This window comes from Thalassophryne amazonica, chromosome 20 (assembly GCF_902500255.1).
Source record: "Thalassophryne amazonica chromosome 20, fThaAma1.1, whole genome shotgun sequence".
NCBI classification, from domain to species: Eukaryota; Metazoa; Chordata; class Actinopteri; order Batrachoidiformes; family Batrachoididae; genus Thalassophryne; species Thalassophryne amazonica.
The window spans coordinates 7,187,014-7,206,271 of NC_047122.1; positions in this window are offsets into that span (position 1 = coordinate 7,187,014).

The following is a 19,258-nucleotide window of genomic DNA, read 5'->3' on the forward strand; positions in this document are numbered from 1 at the left end:
GGTGGTCGTCAGATGTTGACCGCAGCTTGATACTCCATGAACACTACACGATGCAGGACGTACGATTAACCTGAAACTTGGTCTAAAAAAATTCCTGCATGAAAAATCATCTTGCACAGTGTAAAGTATGTTTTACAACATCAAATGAATGTTGTAAAGAGAGAATGCAAAAAATTAAAAAAAAGAATGCAAAAAAAAAAACCATGCAAAAAAATTTGTGATGACACTTCCAGAGCTCCGTAAAAATGCCTGTTTTTACAAATAAAAAAATGGAATATTTTACAAAAGCACATTTAAACACCAACACACAACAGACGTCACATTAACGTGTTGGTTTACATAATGAATCGTGTTTAGTGTTTAGCAGGCACCTTTACCCAGAATCCTTTGCGATCTGTCTCTTTGTTACAAAACCCCAGAATTAGTGCATTATTCAACATTAAATGATATATGTTATATTTTAACTTTGTACAAATGACAGAATTGACATTAATGGAGTTATTCTATCAGTATTAATGTTATTTATAAATCAAAACCATAAGTCAATATGACTTTATTTTTCAAGACCACCGCATGACTGGACCTTTGTAATTGGTACAGGGCTGGCTTTACAGCTGCTCTCAAGAGTGCCTTTGTTTTGGAAGGGCTGTAACAAACAAGAGCTTCCTGCAAGAGCTGAATGTTGAAAGAAAAAGTGTGGTCTCATTGTTTGGGTCTCGGTTTGTCTCTGTCTGTGCTCGGAGCGCTGTACAGCTTCCAGCAGGGGCAGACTGCAGAAAGAAAAAACTATGGTCTTATTGTTTGGTTTGTTATTTTTAATAGTAGAAGCTATTAAATTTGTTTTACTAGTAGTTGTAAATGTGCCAGAGATATTAGAATTTGTTATCGGTTACCTGTAACTTCTGATAAATTTTTGGGTGGTTTGTTTTAGCTTTATTGAAGATAATTTTTCAGTTATCTGCTTATCTGTTATCGAAGTTAATTTTTTGGTTATCTGTGCCCACCACTGAGTATTTGTCAGTAAACATGGATAATGCTGTGAATGTCACACACTGTCAGCGGCGCACCTTAATTTTTTTTACTTCAGTTTGTGTGTGCTACTCTGAGCAAACAGTGTTTATGGCCTCACACATGCACCCTCCCACTAACATTTTTCCCATATCATGTTTATTCCGTTTGACAGGGTACCAAATAAACTATCCCTGCGTGTCTCCACTTCATTTCCATCATCTAGCTCACACTCAGCTTAATTTCTTTTCTGTGTTCATGTTGACTGATCTGACAGGGAGGTGATTCCCAGCTTCCAAGGCCTATTTACATGAATTCGCAAATTGAAATAGGGACGTGGAAAGGGGGGAGTTTGGTACATCTCCATCTGTGCTTAATTCCACATTGATTGGGATGTATAATCAGAACGTGCTTGGATCCATGTGTACACTTTGATATATCTGGATATTTTTGTGCATTCAACAGTTCCTGGGTTTTAGTATATGCCATGTATTATGGTGGAAATATACTTGAGGACAGATGACAAGAAATTAGTAAAATTTTCAGACTCAACATGGAAACTGAAACTGCATATGTCTGCCTGAACTATTCAGAGCTGAATCTTTCATTTAGAAGAATACATGAACATTGTTGGAAATTCTGAATTGAAAATGCCCTTGCAGATGCTGAAAAGCCACTCACATGCAGCATCAGCTGGAACAATGATGCTGATGATTAGGAGAGTTGATGGTTTAGTGGTTAAGCGTTGGGTTTGAGACCAGAGGATCCTCAGTTCAAATCCCACCCTGACTGGAAAATCACTAAGGGCCCTTGGGCAAGGTCCTTAATCCCCAAGTTACTCCTGGTGTGTAGTGGGCACCTTGCATGACAGCACCCTCACAATGTGAGGCATTTATGTGTAAAGCACTTTGAGCATCTGATGCAGATGGAAAAGCGCTATATACAGTGAGGAAAATAAGTATTTGAACACCCTGTGATTTTGCAAGTACTCCCACTTAGAAATCATGGAGGGGTCTGAAATTTTCATCTTAGGTGCATGTCCACTGTGAGAGACATAATCTAAAAAAAAATCTGGAAATCACAATGTATAATATTTTAAATAATTTATTTGTATGTTACTGCTGAAAATAAGTATTTGAACACCTACCAACAAGCAAGAATTCTCGCTCACACAGACCTGTTAATTTTTCTTTAAGAAGCCCTCTTATTCTGCACTCTTTACCTGTATTAATTGCACCTGTTCACACACTCAATCAATCACACTCCAACCTGTCCACCATAGCCAAGACCAAAGAGCTGTCTAAGGACACCAGCGACAAAACTGTACACCTGCACAAGGCTGGGATGGACTACAGGACAACAGGCAAGCAGTTTGGTAGAAGACAACAACTGTTATGATTATTTATTAGAAAGTGGAAGAAACACAAGATGACTGTCAATCTCCCTTGGTCTGGGATTCAATTCAATTCAATTCAATCAATTTTTTTTATATAGCGCCAAATCACAACAAACAGTTGCCCCAAGGCGCTTTATATTGTAAGGCAAGGCCATACAATAATTATGTAAAACCCCAACGGTCAAAACGACCCCCTGTGAGCAAGCACTAGGCTACAGTGGGAAGGAAAAACTCCCTTTTAACAGGAAAAAACCTCCAGCAGAACCAGGCCCAGGGAGGGGCAGTCTTCTGCTGGGACTGGTTGGGGCTGAGGGAGAGAACCAGGAAAAAGACATGCTGTGGAGGGGAGCAGAGATCGATCACTAATGATTAAATGCAGAGTGGTGCATACAGAGCAAAAAGAGAAAGAAACACTGCATCATGGGAACCCCCCAGCAGTCTACGTCTATAGCAGCATAACTAAGGGATGGTTCAGGGTCACCTGATCCGGCCCTAACTATAAGCTTTAGCAAAAAGGAAAGTTTTAAGCCTAATCTTAAAAGTAGAGAGGGTGTCTGTCTCCCTGATCTGAATTGGGAGCTGGTTCCACAGGAGAGGAGCCTGAAAGCTGAAGGCTCTGCCTCCCATTCTACTCTTACAAACCCTAGGAACTACAAGTAAGCCTGCAGTCTGAGAGCGAAGCGCTCTATTGGGGTGATATGGTACTACGAGGTCCCTAAGATAAGATGGGACCTGATTATTCAAAACCTTATAAGTAAGAAGAAGAATTTTAAATTCTATTCTAGAATTAACAGGAAGCCAATGAAGAGAGGCCAATATGGGTGAGATATGCTCTCTCCTTCTAGTCCCCGTCAGTACTCTAGCTGCAGCATTTTGAATTAACTGAAGGCTTTTTAGGGAACTTTTAGGACAACCTGATAATAATGAATTACAATAGTCCAGCCTAGAGGAAATAAATGCATGAATTAGTTTTTCAGCTTCACTCTGAGACAAGACCTTTCTGATTTTAGAGATATTGCGTAAATGCAAAAAAGCAGTCCTACATATTTGTTTAATATGCGCTTTGAATGACATATCCTGATCAAAAATGACTCCAAGATTTCTCACAGTATTACTAGAGGTCAGGGTAATGCCATCCAGAGTAAGGATCTGGTTTGACACCATGTTTCTAAGATTTGTGGGGCCAAGTACAATAACTTCAGTTTTATCTGAGTTTAAAAGCAGGAAATTAGAGGTCATCCATGTCTTTATGTCTGTAAGACAATCCTGCAGTTTAGCTAATTGGTGTGTGTCCTCTGGCTTCATGGATAGATAAAGCTGGGTATCATCTGCGTAACAATGAAAATTTTAGCAATACCGTCTAATAATACTGCCTAAGGGACACATGTATAAAGTGAATAAAATTGGTCCTAGCACAGAACCTTGTGGAACTCCATAATTAACCTTAGTCTGTGAAGAAGATTCCCCATTTACATGAACAAATTGTAATCTATTAGACAAATATGATTCAAACCACCGCAGCGCAGTGCCTTTAATACTTATGGCATGCTCTAATCTCTGTAATAAAATTTTATGGTCAACAGTATCAAAAGCAGCACTGAGGTCTAACAGAACAAGCACAGAGATGAGTCCACTGTCCGAGGCCATAAGAAGATCATTTGTAACCTTCACTAATGGTGTTTCTGTACTATGATGAATTCTAAAACCTGACTGAAACTCTTCAAATAGACCATTCCTCTGCAGATGATCAGTTAGCTGTTTTACAACTACCCTTTCAAGAATTTTTGAGAGAAAAGGAAGGTTGGAGATTGGCCTATAATTAGCTAAGATAGCTGGGTCAAGTGATGGCTTTTTAAGTAATGGTTTAATTACTGCCACCTTAAAAGCCTGTGGTACATAGCCAACTAACAAAGATAGATTGATCATATTTAAGATCGAAGCATTAAATAATGGTAGGGCTTCCTTGAGCAGCCTGGTAGGAATGGGGTCTAATAAACATGTTGATGGTTTGGAGGAAGTAACTAATGAAAATAACTCAGACAGAACAATTGGAGAGAAAGAGTCTAACCAAATACCGGCATCACTGAAAGCAGCCAAAGAGAACGATATGTCTTTGGGATGGTTATGAGTAATTTTTTTCTCTAATAGTTTAAATTTTATTAGCAAAGAAAGTCATGAAGTCATTACTAGTTAAAGTTAAAGGAATACTCGGCTCAATAGAGCTCTGACTCTTTGTCAGCCTGGCTACAGTGCTGAAAAGAAACCTGGGGTTGTTCTTATTTTCTTCAATTAGTGATGAGTAGTAAGATGTCCTAGCTTTACAGAGGGCTTTTTTATAGAGCAACAGACTCTTTTTCCAGGCTAAGTGAAGATCTTCTAAATTAGTGAGATGCCATTTCCTCTCCAACTTACGGGTTATCTGCTTTAAGCTGCGAGTTTGTGAGTAATACCAAGGAGTCAGGCACTTGTGATTTAAGGCTCTCTTTTTCAGAGGAGCTACAGCATCCAAAGTTGTCCTCAATGAGGATATAAAACTATTGACGAGATACTCTATCTCACTCACAGAGTTTAGGTAGCTACTCTGCCCTGTGTTGGTATATGGCATTGGAGAACATAAAGAAGGAATCATACCCAAATGGCAACTTTCTGGCTTTAAGAAGCACTATAAGAAATCAGGAAAAAAAAATTGTGGCAGTCAGTAACAGCAGAGGGAAAAAAAATATGGAATCACTCAATTCTGAGGAATAATTTATGGAATCACCCTGTAAATTTTCATCCCCAAAACTAACACCTGCATCAAATCAGATCTGCTGGTTAGTCTGCATCTAAAAAGGAGTGATCACACCTTGGAGAGCTGTTGCACCAAGTGGACTGACATGAATCATGGCTCCAACACGAGAGATGTCAATTGAAACAAAGGAGAGGATTATCAAACTCTTAAAAGAGGGTAAATCATCACGCAATGTTGCAAAAGATGTTGGTTGTTCACAGTCAGCTGTGTCTAAACTCTGGACCAAATACAAACAACATGGGAAGGTTGTTAAAGGCAAACATACTGGTAGACCAAGGAAGACATCAAAGCATCAAGACAGAAAACTTAAAGCAATATGTCTCAAAAATCAAAAATGCACAACAAAACAAATGAGGAACGAATGGGAGGAAACTGGAGTCAACGTCTGTGATCAAACTGTAAGAAACCACCTAAAGGAAATGGGATTTACATACAGAAAAGCTAAACGAAAGCCATCATTAACACCTAAACAGAAAAAAACAAGGTTACAGTGGGCTAAGGAAAAGCAATCATGGACTGTGGATGACTGGATGAAAGTCATATTCAGTGATGAATCTCGAATCTGCATTGGGCAAGGTGATGATGCTGGAACTTTTGTTTGGTGCCGTTCCAATGAGATTTATAAAGATGACTGCCTGAAGAGAACATGTCCACAGTCATTGATGATATGGGGCTGCATGTCAGGTAAAGGCACTGGGGAGATGGCTGTCATTACATCATCAATAAATGCACAAGTTTACGTTGATATTTTGGACACTTTTCTTATCCCATCAATTGAAAGGATGTTTGGGGATGATGAAATCATTTTTCAAGATGATAATGCATCTTGCCATAGAGCAAAAACTGTGAAAACATTCCTTGCAAAAAGACATAAGGTCAATGTCATGGCCTGCAAATAGTCCGGATCTTAATCCAATTGAAAATCTTGGCGGAAGTTGAAGAAAATGATCCATGACAAGGCTCCAACCTGCAAAGCTCATCTGGCAACAGCAATCAGAGAAAGTTGGAGCCAGATTGATGAAGAGTACTGTTTGTCACTCATTAAGTCCATGCCTCAGAGACTGCAAGCTGTTATAAAAGCCAGAGGTGGTGCAACAAAATACTAGTGATGTGTTGGAGCGTTCTTTTGTTTTTCATGATTCCATAATTTTTTCCTCAGAATTGACTGAGTCCATATTTTTTCCCTCTGCTTGCTCTAAAAAAGTAACCGTTACTGACTGCCACATTTTTTTTTCCTGATTTCTTATAGTGTTTCTTAAAGCCAGAAAGTTGCCATTTTAAATGACTTTAGTTTTGTGTCATGTCTGTGATCTGCTTTTTTCTACAAAATTAAACAACTAAATGAACATCCTCCGAGGCCAGTGATTCCATAATTTTTGCCAGGGGTTGTAAGTATTTGAACACCTGTGAAAATCAATGTTAATATTTGCTACAGTCACCTTTGTTTGCAATTACAGAGGTCAAACGTTTAATGTAGTTTTTCACCAGGTTTTCACACACTGCAGCATGGATTTTGGGCCACTCCTCCATACATATCTTCTCTAGATCTTTCAGGTTTGGAGTTTCAGCTCCCTCCAAAGATTTTCTATTGAGTTCAGGTCTGGAGACTGGCCAGGCCACTCCAGGACCTTGAAATGCTTCTTAAAGAGCCCCTCCTTAGTTGCCCTGGCTGTTTGTTTGGGGTCATTGTCATGCTGGAAGACCCAGCCATGACCCATCTTCAATGCTCTTACTGAGGGAAGGAGGTTGTTTGCCAAAATCTCGCAATACATGGCCCCATCCATCCTCCCTTCAATATGGTGCAGTCGTCCTGTCCCCTTTGCAGAAGAGCACCCCCAGAGTATGATGTTTCCACCCCCATGTTTCATGGTTGGGATGTTTTTCTTGGGGTTGTTCTCATCCTCTAAACATGGTAAGTGGAGTTGAGTTCTGAGCTTTCTCAGAATCATCCTTACCCCACAAAGTGAGATCTTGCATGAATCCCAGACTGAGGGAGATTGACAGTCATCTTGTGTTTCTTCCACTTCCACTCTAATAAATAATCATAACTGTTGTTGTCTTCTACCAAGCTGCTTGCCTGTTGTCCTGTAGTCCATCCCAGCCTTGTGCAGGTCTACAGTTTTGTCCCTGGTGTCCTTAGACAGCTCTTTGGTTTTGGCTATGGTGGACAGGTTGGAGTGTGATTGACTGAGTGTGTGAACAGGTGTCTTTTATACAGGTAACAAGTTCAAACAGGTGCAATTAATACAGGTAAAGAGTGCAGAATAAGAGGGCTTCTTAAAGAAAAATTAACAGGTCTGTGTGAGCCAGAATTCTTGCGGGTTGGTAGGTGTTCAAATACTTATTTGCAGCAGTAACATACAAATAAATTATTTAAAAAATCATACATTGTGATTTCCAGATTTATTTATTTATTTTTTTTAGATTATGTCTCTCACAGTGGACATGCAGCTAAGATGAAAATTTCAGACCCCTCCAGGATTTCTAAGTGGGAGAACAAAACCACAGGGTGTTCAAATACTTATTTTCCTCACTGTGTATACCTCCTGGGAGTGAAATGGTTTAAGGTGCCCTGACACAAGCATGTTTTTGATTCACGCAACAGCATGCATGACCTGTGTCGTGACAATCCCACCCGCTGTGTTCACAGCTGGACGCTGTTCTTTGTTCTACCGACTGCCACACACTCTGCTCTGGACACTGCATATATAAAATAATTATTTTGTGGCGGATTAATGATTTTTTTCTGCAAATTGGCCATTGAAAACAGCTCTAATCATTTCCTGAATCACAGAGAAAGCTGCAGCCGGAGCCGTTCTTGCGCGCACGTGCGTGCACGCCTAACAAGCTGCAGAAAGCATTTTGAGCCGTCTGAAAAGGTAATTATTTGACTTGTTTACATTGTCATGGCTTGATAAAACAGTTGTGTGTTCTTTTCTTCTTGTCTGTAGCTGGTAAAGTATTTATTTTTATGTTTAGAACAGATTTAAGTTCTTGTTGTAATCCTTCAGACGAGCTGCGGTCTGATGCAATCCGCTGACGTCACCACTCGCTCTGTTTACTGCATGTTTACTCCACTTGATGAGCTGCACATCGTGTTGGAGATTAGATCGCACCACATAGCAAGACATTTGTGTGTGAATGATTTTTTTGAACATTTCAAAATTCTCTGTGCGCAATAGCACACACCGGCGCCCCTCTCGCATCCTGTCTGCACCAGTTAAAGACGAGTTTACTCTCCAGCATGACACATCACGACACAGGTTGTGCTGTTGTGTGAATCAAAAACATGCTTGTGTCAGGGCACCTTTAGTGTTAATTGTTCACATTTATCATTGACCTGGAAGCTGTGTCTCAAATATGTATTAACCTGAAAGCAACACTGAATAACTTACAACCTACAGTGTGTAGACTTGATAGGTGTTTATTCAGAGAAATGCAATATAGCATCCATAGCCATTTACCAGCAATATCGAATCAATGTGATTTCATGAGCATAGAATGAGCCATTCATACCTAAGGGCCCCTTCACACATAGTGCGAATGTGGTCGAATGAAGCAGGAATCGTATGCAAAATGTGTAAAATTGTAGCTGCCTCCAACACCTCGTACACCTGTTGCTACAAGTATTTGCGCACACCAGCGGCTGAAAGACAGAATGTGCACTGTCAGCGCCCATCGAACCCTCTCGCGGCAGGTCGGCCAAATTCCAGCTGACACACATGAACATCTAAAACCACTCGACTGGCACTTAGAAAATGTGTGGCCATTCACACTATTAATATGTAAACAGTCAGCAGACAATCACTGTCGAGCTGGATGTGAAATTTGTCTAAGTGCCCATGACTGGAGTTGCAAAAAGCCACACACGTGGTGCCTGTGTCTTGCATGTGTGGGCTGACAGCGCAGCTCGTCCATGTCTTTGTTGATTTCAGGCATTTTTCCACACTGATTACAGACCAGTGACAGTAGCGCAGTGGTAAATTTTCCATCTGGTAATCAGAGTTTACGGGTTCAAATCCTCTGAGTGACCCTTTTTTTTTAACCAGGGTTATTTAACTGCAGGGTTCTGTATTGTGCCTCCTTTATGTATTATTTATATCAACCCAGTGATATTCACTAATTATACAGCTGGTTTTTATTTTATTGTTCTCCACATCAGTGGCGTGATGTGGTGCAGCTGTTCACACTGTGTTCCTGTGCGACACCATCGTGTGCACAGGATCATGCATGCCTGGCTGTCCGCGCAATGTTTTTGTGGTTCGCTTATACGAGCTCTTTGGCCGTAAATTGCCCTGAGTTGTACTTATTCGTACCATGTGTGAAGGGGCCCTAAAGAAGAGCAGCCCCAACTCATGGAAGCTGCTATGTTGCACCATCATGTTGATACAGTAGCCCAAAGGATCATGCTAAGTCCATCTTTTGCAGTGTGCAGTGGTTGTTGCTCGTGCAGTCTAACACGTTTGAGAACCCTCATATTTGTAAATTTAAGATCATACATATTACTTATCTCACGAGAAGCCAAGGAACCATTGATCAAAGAAAGAACTTGAAGGGGCAATAAAATCATGACCAGCAATGACATAATGCATTCTGCAGCCTCACCACTAGATGACACTGTATCCTGTAGTTTTGAGTATCACCAATAATATAGGTTGTATGTAATCATAAAAGACAAGGAAATGTTAATAAGTACACAGACAATTTTAATTCTTGTTCTGGCAGGTTTTGTGTCCATGTGGTAAAGTGTGCTTGTTTGCAGTATGGAAGCTTCCCTGTTAAGTGCCACCTCTGCCCATGTTCTGTGCAATGAGGAGTTGTGTCAGGAAAGAAATCCTGTGTAAACCTCTGCCAAGTCAACCTGCAGTCCTTGCAGAACCCTTCTGTTTTTGTTCAACTCTACATGCAGGATATTTGCTTTTGTTCAAGGGCACTTTGATAGTCATGCTCACTAGCTATGTTTACATAGGTACAAAATTTGTATTATAATAGCCAAGTGGCCTCTGTGTGCGTGTATACGTGCATGTGTATGGCTTCAATCAATGAGAAACTGGGGAGAGCTGACATTTGCCATTTGGTATGCTTTTGTATTTTGGGTAAATGATGAACACTGCGAAAACAGAAAGTTAATCTGGACTAATATTTTTGGAGAAATTACAGATAATAACTAACAACAGTGAACAATGGACATTGTTCTGCAATGCACCATGGGAGTTCAGAGTTTTAAATGTTGTTATTGTGGTTCATGTTAGTTTAACAATGCAGTTAGTGTTATTGACTTATTGTGTTTTTGTGGTTCAGTTTGTTTAGTCAGTTTAGTTAAGTGTCATGTTGCCATTACCATGAGTGAGAAGTGTACTGTGTTTGATGTCTTCCACCATTGTCTCTGTTTGTGGGTGTGTAAAAGTAAAAGCACTTGCTTGTGGCAGAATGAAGAAGAGACAAAAGGCGCATGCATGTGTGTGTGCAAGCGTGCTGGAGTGTAACTTCAATCACAGACAAACTGGAGAGCTGACATTTGTTGTGTGGTATGCTTACGTATTTTTGGTCAAGGATGAATGCTACCAAAATGGAACATTGATAGGCCTAATATTTTTAGAGAAATTACAGATATTATCTAACAGCACTGAACAATGTGATCATTACATTCTGGACTCACTTGCCAATCCAGCAGGGGGCAGTAAATCATCTATATATTAAAAGCATGCATGCATGCGTGCGTGTATGTGCAACTGATTTTATTTAGTAAGATCAATGTAAGTATATAATATAATTGTAAATACTTACGTTAAAAATACATGGATGACAGAAGAACATGAAAACACTTATTTCCATTGTGATCCATTTAAAAATGAAGTGACAAAACAGAAGTAATAATAAAATAATAAAAACAAATGCAGTCCAGGCACTCCAAAAATATGAGCTTCATAAGGAAGTGTTAAAAGGCCTTTATTTTAATGGCCAAGCTAACATGTTTTGACCGTACACCCGGTCTTCCTCAGGGCTTACATAAAAAGTACAGATGGGTGATTCTTTAACTACGGGCACTATTGGCCTTGTAAATGTAATTTCCACCACACCATTGCCTTACAATATAAAGCGCCTTGGGGCAACTGTTTGTTGTGATTTGGCGCTATATACATTTGCTCTGATGTCACTGTTTATCTCCATAGAAACTATCCAAACAATCTTTCATACAACTGTTTAGGGACATTACAGTGTTGTGGTGGAAATTACGGCAATAGTGTGGGACAACTACATTTTGTTTAAAAAAAATCACAACAGTTGTATGACATTGAATACCCCAATTATGTTTTGATTATTTTACTGATATTTTATTCAGAGATATTTTAAAACATTAGAAAAAACATTTCTTTACCATTCATTTTTATCATTGAAGATCAATATCTCGGCAGCGGGGTGGAGATGTCGTCCGGCTTTTATGGAGCGGTTGATGAAGTGGAGATGAGTGACAGCTGTCATGAGTTGATGAGTGACAGCTGTCACTCCCGGATGTTCCCGTGAGGCGGCAGCGCCCTCTCGTGCCTGAAGCCTGCACTTCAGGCAGGGCGCCCTCTGGTGGTACTGTTGGTGGGCCAACAGTACCTCCTCTTCAGCAGCCCACACAACAGGACCCCCCCCCCCTCAACGGGCGCCTCCTGGCCAGGAGGGCCGGGTCCAGGATGAAGCTCCTCTTCACCCAGGAGCGTTCTTCGTCCATACCCCTCCCAGTCCACCAGATACTGGAACCCCTTGGCCCATACGACGGACATCCAGGAGCCGGCACACTGTCCACGCGGGCTCCCTGTCGATGATCCGGGCAGGAGGTGGCGCTGGTCCGGGAGCACAGTGGGGTGAGGTGTGGTGTGGCTTGATCCTGGAGACGTGAAAAACAGGGTGGATCCGCAGTGAAGCTGGGAGTTGGAGCTTCACTGCGGCCGGATTGAGGACTTTGAGGATCTTGAAAGGTCCAATGTATCTGTCCTTCAATTTTGGAGAGTCCACCTGGAGGGGGATGTCCTTCGTTGACAGCCACACCTCCTGCCCGGGCTGGTATGCAGGGGCCAGGGAACGCCGGCGGTCTGCATGGGCCTTAGCCCTCGTCCGGGCCTTCAACAAGGCAGAACGGGCGGTGCGCCACACCCGATGGCATCTTCGCAGGTGGGCCTGGACCAAGGGCACACTGACCTCTCCCTCCACGACAGGAAACAATGCGGGCTGGTACCCCAGACACACCTCAAATGGGGAGAGACGGTGGCAGAGGACACCTGGCTGTTATGTGCATACTAGATCCAGGCCAGATGGTCACTCCAGGCCGCCGGGTGTGCGGAGGTCATGCAGCGGAGGGCCTGCTCCAGTTCCTGGTTGGCCCGCTCTGCCTGTCCGTTCGTCTGTGGGTGATACCGGATGAGAGGCTCACGGTAGCCCCCAGTTCTCTGCAGAAACTCCTCCAGACCTGTGAGGAGAACTGAGGACCACGATCCGAGACGATGTCAGTCGGTATCCCATGCAGACGCACGACGTGGTGGACCAGGAGGTCTGCTGTCTCCTGGGCCGTTGGGAGCTTCGGGAGGGCTACGAAGTGGGCCACCTTGGAGAACTGGTCCACTATCGTGATGGATGGTGGTCATGCCCTGGGACGGTGGGAAGCCCGTGACAAAGTCCAGGCCAATGTGGGACCAGGGGCAACAAGGCACCGGGAGCGGTTGCAGAAGTCCTTGTGTCCTTGAGTGGTCTGCCTTGCCCCTGGCACAGGTGGTACAGACCTGAACATATTCCCGGATGTTGGCTTCCATGGACGCCCACCAGAAGCGCTGCCGGACCACTGCCACGGTCCTTCGCACCCCTGGGTGGCAGAAGAGCTTGGAACCGTGACTGAAGTCCAGGACTGCAGCTCTGGCCTCTGGTGGGACGTAGAGGCTGTTCTTCGGGCCCATGCCTGGGTCCGGGCTCCGTGCCAGGGCCTCCTGGACAGTCTTCTCCACGTCCCAGGTGAGGGTGGCCACAATAGTGGACTCAGGTATGATGGATTCTGGCGGATCCGACAGCTCAGTTTTGACTTCATCTTCATGTACCCGGGACAAGGCATCCGACCTCAGGTTCTTGGTCCCGGGGTGATAGGTGATCCGGAAGTCAAAACGCCCGAAGAACAATGACCAGCAGGCTTGCCTGGGGTTCAGCCGCTTGGCGGTCCTGATATACTCCAGGTTCCGGTGGTCTGTGAAAACCGTGAATGGCTCCGAAGCTCCCTCCAACAGGTGTCTCCACTCCTCAAGAGCCTCCTTCACCGCAAGTTCCCGATTGCCCACATCATAGTTCCGCTCTGCTGGGGTCAACCTGCGAGAAAAGTAGGCACAAGGGTGAAGAACCTTGTCGGACTCCCCGCTCTGGGATAACACGGCTCCTATCCCTGAGTCAGAGGCGTCCACTTCAACCACAAACTGGCGGCAAGGATCGGGCTGCACCAGAACTGGTGCAGTCGAAAACCGGCGTTTCAACTCCCTAAACGCGGCTTCGCACCGACCCCACCAGGTGAAGGGGACTTTTGGGGAGGTCAGGGCTGTCAGGGGGCTAACTACCTGACTGTAGCCCTTGAGGAACCTCCTGTAGAAATTTGCAAAGCTGAGGAACTGTTGCAGCTTCCTACGGCTTGTAGGTTGGGGCCAATCTCTCACCGCCGCAACCTTGGCCGGATAAAGGGCGACGGAGTTGGAGGATATGATAAACCCCAGGAAGGACAAAGAAGTGCGGTGGAACTCGCACTTCTCACCCTTCACAAACAGCCGGTTCTCCAACAACCGCTGCAGGACCTGACGTACATGCTGGACATGAGTCTTAGGATCCGGGGAGAAGATGAGTATATTGTCTGTCCTGCAAGATGTCATTAACCAAAGCTTGGAATGTCGCGGGGGCGTTAGTGAGACCGAACGGCATGACCAGGTACTCAAAGTGACCTAACAGGGTGTTAAATGCCATCTTCCACTCGTCTCCTTTCCGGATCCGAACCAGGTGATACGCATTCCTAAGATCCAGTTTTGTGAAGATCTGGGCTCCATGCAAGGGCGTGAACACTGAATCCAACAGGGGCAAAGGGTATCGATTGCAAACTGTGATCTTGTTCAGCCCTCTGTAGTCAATGCATGGACGGAGTCCGCCGTCTTTCTTGCCCACAAAAAAGAAACCTGCACCCATCGGGGAGGTGGAGTTCCGGATCAGCCCGGCAGCTAATGAGTCCCGGATGTAGGTCTCCATTGATTTGCGCTCAGGACGTGAGAGGTTGTACAGCCTGCTGGACGGGTACTCAACGCCCGGGATCAAATCAATGGCGCAATCGTACGGACGGTGCGGGGGAAGGGTGAGTGCCAGATCTTTGCTGAAGACGTCAGCAAGATCGTGGTACTCAACCGGCACCGCCGTCAGATTGGGGAGGGACTTTGACCTCCTCATTAGCTATTAAACCGGGGGGAACCGAGGATCCTAAACACTCCCGGTGGCAGGTTTCGCTCCACTGAGCCACAACCCCAGAGGGCCAATCAATCCGGGGATTGTGTGTTACCATCCACGGGAAGCCCAATATCATGTGTGATGTAGAAGTAACAAAAACTCAATCTCCTCCCGATGATTCCCAGACACCACCAGAACTACTGGTTGTGTCTTGTGTGTCATTAATGGGAGAAGGGTGCCATCTAGTGCCCGTACCTTCAGAGGTGAAGGAAGCGCCACCAGAGGGAGCCCTACCTCCCTTGCCCATCTGCTGTCCAGCAGATTCTCTTCTGACCCCGTGTCCACCAGTGCTGGGGCTTGAAGGGTTAAATCCCCGCTCAGGATCGTCACTGGGAGACGTGTGGAAATACGTGTATGTCCCACGTGAATGTCTTGGCCCACCCTTAACCCAGTTTCTAAGGGCGGGCGTTCATGTTTAACCGCTTGGGGCAGTGTCTCTGCTGATGCTCACTTGAGCCGCAGATACAGCACTCCCCGCAGGCCAGTCTCCTCTGTCTGTTAGTTGATCTGAATTTGGCCCTGCTCGTGTCCATAGCATCATCAGCAGGGGGAGCTGTTGCCACACGGAGCGCCGAGGCTGTGGAGCGTGGGGAGGGCGGAACCTTTTCGGACCCGGAAGGAGAGGGACGGCGCGTGCCCCGGCCACGTCCTTCGTCTCACTCCCGACGGCGTTCTTCTAATCGATTGTCTAAATGTATGACTAAATCGATAAGTCCATCCAAATCCCACGGTTCCTCCTTGGCCACCAGGTGCTCCTTCAGGACCGGCGACAGCCCATTTATGAAGGCGGCGCCGAGCGCATTCATATTCCAGCCGGACCTCGCAGCCGCGATGCGGAAGTCGACTGCATATTCAGCTGGGCTCGATGCCCTGTCTCATAGACAGCAGCACGGTTGATGCGGTCTCTACTCTGTTAGGTGATCAAAAACCATTCTGAACTCCGTCACAAACCCAGAAATACGAGGTAAGGAGCTGTGAATTCTGCTCCCAAAGCGCTGTAGCCCAAGCGCATGCCTCACCTCGAAGCAATTAATTACATAAGCCACCGTACTGGCATCTGACGCGTACATCACAGGACGCTGTGCAAGACGAGCGAACACTGCATTAAAAAGTCAGCGCACGTCTCCACACAACCCCCGTACGGCTCGGGGGACTATGTATGCTTCGGGGATGGTGGGGGGGGTTGTTGAATGACCAGTGAAATGTCAATATTTGGCAAGGGTCTCCAGGAGGAGAAGCTGCAGCAGCGCCCTGAGCGCGCGCTTCCACCTGCGCGGTGAGAGCCTCCATCCTGCGATGAGGATGACGTCCTGCTCGGTATTAGATCAAACCGGGCAGTAAAGGCGGTGAGGCATTGCTTGCAACTCACCAATGATGTTGGCTGAGATATCCTGTTGAAAGTGTAGTGACACGGACACACAACAGGGGGCGTAAACGAATGGACAATGAATGAGCCGAAAATAGAACACTTACTGTTGTGAATGTGCACAACGAATACAGACGGTTACAGACTTTGTATGCAATCAATTACAGAGGTGACGTGTGGGCAGGCTCGAGGATAGAAGACGTCTGTCCAGAGAAGAACTGGATCCCACACGATTTCCACTGCCACCGAACCCGGAGGATACTGGAGCTGCCAACGTCCCGAGTCCCCAGGGTGGCCACCGTCTCCGGCTGTCGGATCTGGTATGTGGCAGGAAGCAGAAACAGTTAGGTTGTGGGTGTGTGCACACCCAGTAACACAGTCAGCTAAGCAGGTGGGAATTGCACCTCCACCTCCGCAATACTGAACACAGTCAATCCGCTAAACCCGACCAGTTACTTGTCTTACAAGTCATGAAGGGTGAGATCCCGCACCCTGCCGTCAACGACTGATTCAGCCTCCCGCTGACACAAGCAACAGGTCCTTCTGAAAGAATAAACAAACGGTTACGTGCAATACGGCACAGTATTGGCTGAGAGAATTACCTCTAATGGTAGGCGATATCTCGGCAGCGGGGGTGGAGATGTCGTCCAGCTTTTATGGAGCGGTTGATGAAGTGGAGATGAGTGACAGCTGTCATGAGTTGATGAGTGACAGCTGTCACTCCTGGATGTTCCCGTGAGGCGGCAGCGCCCTCTCGTGCCTGAAGCCCGCACTTCAGGCAGGGTGCCCTCTGGTAGTGGGCCAGCAGTACCTCCTCTTCAGCGGCCACACAACACCCACAGCACACACAAAAAAAAACAATCAGAGACAGGAGTGGGAAACAATCCGGACAGCAGAGAACAACCCGCTTCCAGAGAAAAAGGTGACTCCCCCTTCACTCACCATTCCCTCTTCAGTGCATAGTTACAGAAAACAGGACAAATCAAAATTCTCATTTAGTCCAGGATGGACACATGCTTTTAACTTGTGAATCCAAAAGGCCTCTCAATGATTTAGTTTCAATTGTCTATCTCCTCCTCTTGTAAGAGGTTTGATATGTCAATAGCCTCAATCTGGAGGAGAGTCACTGGCATTATGATGCGTATTAAAATGCCTCGCCATTGGATAGTCCTGATTATTGACTCTATGTGGGCATGCCTAGTTTTTACTTTCCTTTTTTAAGTCAAGTTTGTATGTCTATACTTTTTATGAAAGCCCTGAGGAAGACCGGGTGTCCGGTCAAAACATCTTGGCTTGGCCATTAAAATAAAGGCCATTTAACATTTCTTGTGCAGCTCATACTGTATTTTTGGAGTGCCTGGACTGCATTTGTTTTTGTGATCTGGTATCTTTTTCAAAGAACACCCTCAATATTTTTCTGCTTTATTGAGATAACCAGCGCAACAGTCTTTTTCTATGTTTTATAATAATAAAATAATATTAATAACACTAGATAATAATAATAGTGTGTATATGATAACAAAAATTTGTATTATGATAACAATCATATACTGTATATACAATGTATATGATAACAATCAATATCTGCATACATTAAGACAGTAAATTAACTTTAAAAAATGACTTAATTAACAGGAAATAAAATGGTTGAGTTCTTCTAAAAATTGTTAAGGTCTAAGGTTCTAAAACATTCTTGAAGTCACACCATTCCAACTCATTATAGAAGCTTTGTATAATTATTACCACCCTATTTTATAACACTACCCAATCTAAAGCTTGTGGATCCCCACAGGTTAGCACGCTATTTATATAAGTCATTTTAACTATACGGCTGTGATGGTACGTACGCTCTGATTGGTTGATTTTGGTCTGATATTTTCACTTATCAGACTGTTACCATGACAGAATGCCGTTACTCGATTTGTTACAAACCAGGAAAAGCTAAAAACGGGATTAGAAAAAGCAAGTCGGACATGAACATACTCCATAAATATCCTAAACACATTGAGAAAAAAAAAAAAACACGGATTGAAAGCTTATCAGCTAACAACCGGACCTTCTGTTAGCAAGTTTCTTCATGGAGGAGGTGATGGTCTAGTGGTTAAGGGGTGGACTTGAGTCCAGAAGATCATGGGTTTCAAATCCCTGCCTGACTGGAAATCACTAAGGCCCCTTGGGCAAGGCCTTTAATCCCTATTGCTTCCGGTGTGTAGTGAGCGCCTTGTATGGCAGCACCCTGACATCGGGGTGAATGTGAGGCATTATTGTAAAGCGCTTGAGCGTCTGATACAGATGGAAAAGCTATTTACCATGGAGGTGAAGAGAACAGGTCTGACTACTGTCAGGCGTGGCACAAACCGAGAAGGACACAAATACAAAACTCTCTCAAGCAGGCTGGTGTAAGAAAAAAGGTTTAATTACCAAGCTGGGATTTCGGTACACGGAAGGTCCAGCAGGAAGCAAAGGTACAGACAGACTTGAGGCTGAGGCTTGGTCAAGGAAAACAGGCTGAGGTCAAAATACATGGCATGGTGGCAATCACGTGCAGAAACAAATCGTGGTCACGGACAAAGCGAGGTAAACTACCGGCAGGCTGAATACAGGGCAAAACAAGGACATGAGAGCTGGAAAGTGAAAACATCAACCATCGAGTAAGGGACGATGAGACTGTGAGGGCTAAATAACTGGTGATGTAATTAGTGGAAATAGACACAGGTGTCAGTGAAGGCTCTGGAGGCTGCATGACAGGGAAGACACCGGTAAGTGCAAGAGAGTGAAGGGAGGAACAACACAGTGGAGAGATGGAAAGTAACAAAGCCACGTGAGCAATTGCAAGAGCGGGAGTGAGTGAAAATACAAAGCAGACACAAGTGTGAGACCTAAACACAATGGCTGGTGCAGTGACATGGAGTGGGAACATGCTTGGACAGGCGTGAAGGAAACATTAAACTATGAACAAAGCTAAAACAGAATAATATTAACCAGACATGACAGAACTAAGTAAGTGGCAGAAAACAAGGAAATCAATGATCTTAATCAAAACTAGAACAGGACTGACACAGATCAAAGTAAAGAATAAATGCAACAACTGATGAGCAAAAAATAAACAAACTAAAACCAGTGACCAAACAACACAAAATAAATCATAAACAGAAAATAGAATACATAATTAAAGGAACACAACACACACTGG